Source organism: Alligator sinensis, unplaced genomic scaffold (assembly GCF_000455745.1).
Source record: "Alligator sinensis unplaced genomic scaffold, ASM45574v1 scaffold499_1, whole genome shotgun sequence".
NCBI lineage: Eukaryota > Metazoa > Chordata > Crocodylia > Alligatoridae > Alligator > Alligator sinensis.
In genome coordinates, this window is record NW_005841864.1 from 1,905,013 (window position 1) to 1,907,806 (window position 2,794).

Here is a 2,794-nt window from a genome sequence, read left to right on the forward strand (position 1 = left end):
CTAGGCAGGTTAGAGTAGCCTGCAAAGGTTGAATCAATTCAGGCTCAGGCTTTTTGAATGTCTGTCCCTAGCCCTAGGGACCCAGTGCAAAGGTTCAGTATTTGATCCTTACACTAATACAGCCTTGAAATGGAGGGCTGCCAGCCAGTTTCCTGGATGGTAGCGCCCCAGGACCCTAGCCCGGGGACCCTTGAAACTGCAGTTTGCACTGCTCAAACACCAGTTCTGGCTGAGTCCAGGAGTGAGTCTGCTTGAGGCATAATGATTCTTGGAGCTAATGAAAAATACATGCAACTGTGCAGGCCGGGAGCGATCCAGGGCCCTTTTGCGCACCGCGGGCTGTGGCCAGCAGCCCAGACATGCGGGGTCGGAGAAAACAGGTGGCACGCTAGAATTAGTCACGGACGCATAATGGTTGATTCAAGATTGTTTACTTACACCGAAGATGGGCGCGGTGTAGGCTGGACAGTTTCCCAGGTACAGCTCCGATTTAAATCCTCGTTTGAGGACTCGGACAAAAACTCTCACTCACACGGAGTTGTCGAGGCTCCGTGGATCCTTGTTTGCGCGCAGGGAAGGGTACGTCGAGGGATCAGGCGGCGACGGGGAGAGGCTGATCAGACCTCTGTTGCCTGCTTGAAATGCGCTGGGTCCGATAGGCTCCGCAGCGCTTAGATCTTCACGCAGTGTGAAGTCTCCTCCTCCTGGTGTTCGTGGAGTCCTCCCTTGCGGGGGTTCTCCTCGGAGTTCTCCAACTTGGGCGGAAATCACCCAAGCCTTTTATACGGCTAGCAAGCCCATCGCTAGCCGCCACGCGTGAATAATTTAATGCAAGCCAATAATGGGGCTCGGATTAGAATACAAATGGCGGGAACTCTTTGCACCGTGCATCTCTGTGCTGCAAAGAAGAAATGCACACTGCAAAGAAAGCTACAAATTGGCGGGAAAATAATTCAGTGGTGCAAAAGCGCACACACAAACAAAAATCACACCCTTGGGTTGTGACAGCAACATCACCACCCATCATAGGTTAGGCCTACAGCCTGTGTTACCAATCTACTTTTAAAAATTAGTCTGAGTTGCCTGTTTGAGTTGCAAGAGAAAAATTAGCTTGGGTGGTGTCGTTTGAAAGCATGAGAAGGGCTTGGAGTTGTGATTTCCCACTTTTTTTAACTTGAATGCCACATTGAGGCTGCCATCTTCCTCAATGTCACAGGGCAGGAGTATTGCAAACCTTTTTGAATGGATGTTGAATGTGTAATACAGACTCTTCTCCCTCTCCCTTCTCCTCCCCCCCCCCCCCCCCCCCCCCCAAAAAAAAAAAATCTGTAGGTCAGTCATTTAAACTCTATAGGTGTTAACAGAGGTAAGATTGGGGAGCCCTTGGTTTTCTCACTTCATCATGGCTAATCAAGTGAACCAATAGCAATGTATGAGTAATGACTGGATTACACTTCAATTTTGCTTCAAATAAAACTAAACTCCATCCTCTCTGCTCTGTGCACGTGTGAGAGAGCATACCTGTACTAAACACCATAGGCATTAGAACCAGCCCTGTGTGGTTATTAAAAGATTCAGCTGATTAGTAGTTGTGCCACCTAAGAGTTACCTGTGAGTGCTCCTGTAATGCTGTACGTCTGTCAAAGCTTTTGCATGTTTAACCCCATGTTATTCAGAGTTACGTTTACAGTGATTTGCTCACTTGTATAGGCAATCCAGGCATACTCTAAAATGTGATGGGCTGTTCAGCAGCAACTCTTCCCTTTTTCAGAAATGGTTAAAAGTTATCCCTGTCCATAGCCAGCATTTTAAATACTTTGTTAATGTGCCAGGCTACTTAGATTTCCCCCCACCACCAATTTTTGTCAAATAGCAAAAATTGTCCTGATCAAAAAGGAGCGAGAATTCTTTTATAGGACTTCAGGATAAGGAAAGAAACTGCACTGCAGAAGCCACATGCAGCACCATGTGTTTCTTTGGGGGCATGTTTGTTCAGATTCCTAATGTACACGTAATACTGAATTAGTTTTTCGGGGACTTGCAAGATTCATATTATCTAAATGACCAAAGATTCAGAGCCTCAATTGTTTTAAGAAGGTCTGAGACATTCCTTACTTTCTGAGAGGGTATTATAATAGGAACTTTAAAAATGCATGCATCAAGCATTTGTGGTGGTTAACTTTTTTTCTTTTTTTAAAAGCTTGTCAACTGGAATTTTTATCCTAGTAAAGAACCACCAGAGGGCACTACAGTTCTTTTGTAGAAATTCAAAGACTGCATTTCCAAGAATGGTGGTGGAATGGGGGCTTGGGAGGGAAAACTCCTAGGACTGTGAAACGCAATGAACAGATAGGTGCTTGGCTAGAGAGTGCTAAAAAATCTTAATAAAACACTTGGCAAAGGGACTGAAAAATCTTAATAAAACAAGAATATTGATATTACCGTGAGAGCACTGGCATGTAATACTGCCTATTGTGAAGGCAATATTCCTTTTGATTTAGATCATGTAAAATGCACCCAAATAATACACTGATGGGCAACTTTATCAATGTTTATTAAATTTAATTGTGGAACCATAATGTATCAACATGCTCTTACTTTCAGATCCCCTAACATAGTCACGTTCAGCTTGGCATTGCTATATTTGTTACAGGTACTAGTATAATCTTCAGGAAGGTAAAATAAGAGCTTCAGTTCTGCTTGTCTAAGACCCCTCGCCATCCCCTTCCCCCTTTTATTTATTTAAGAATCTGACTGTCTGACTGAAGGAATTGTTTATGTACTGATAAGGGAA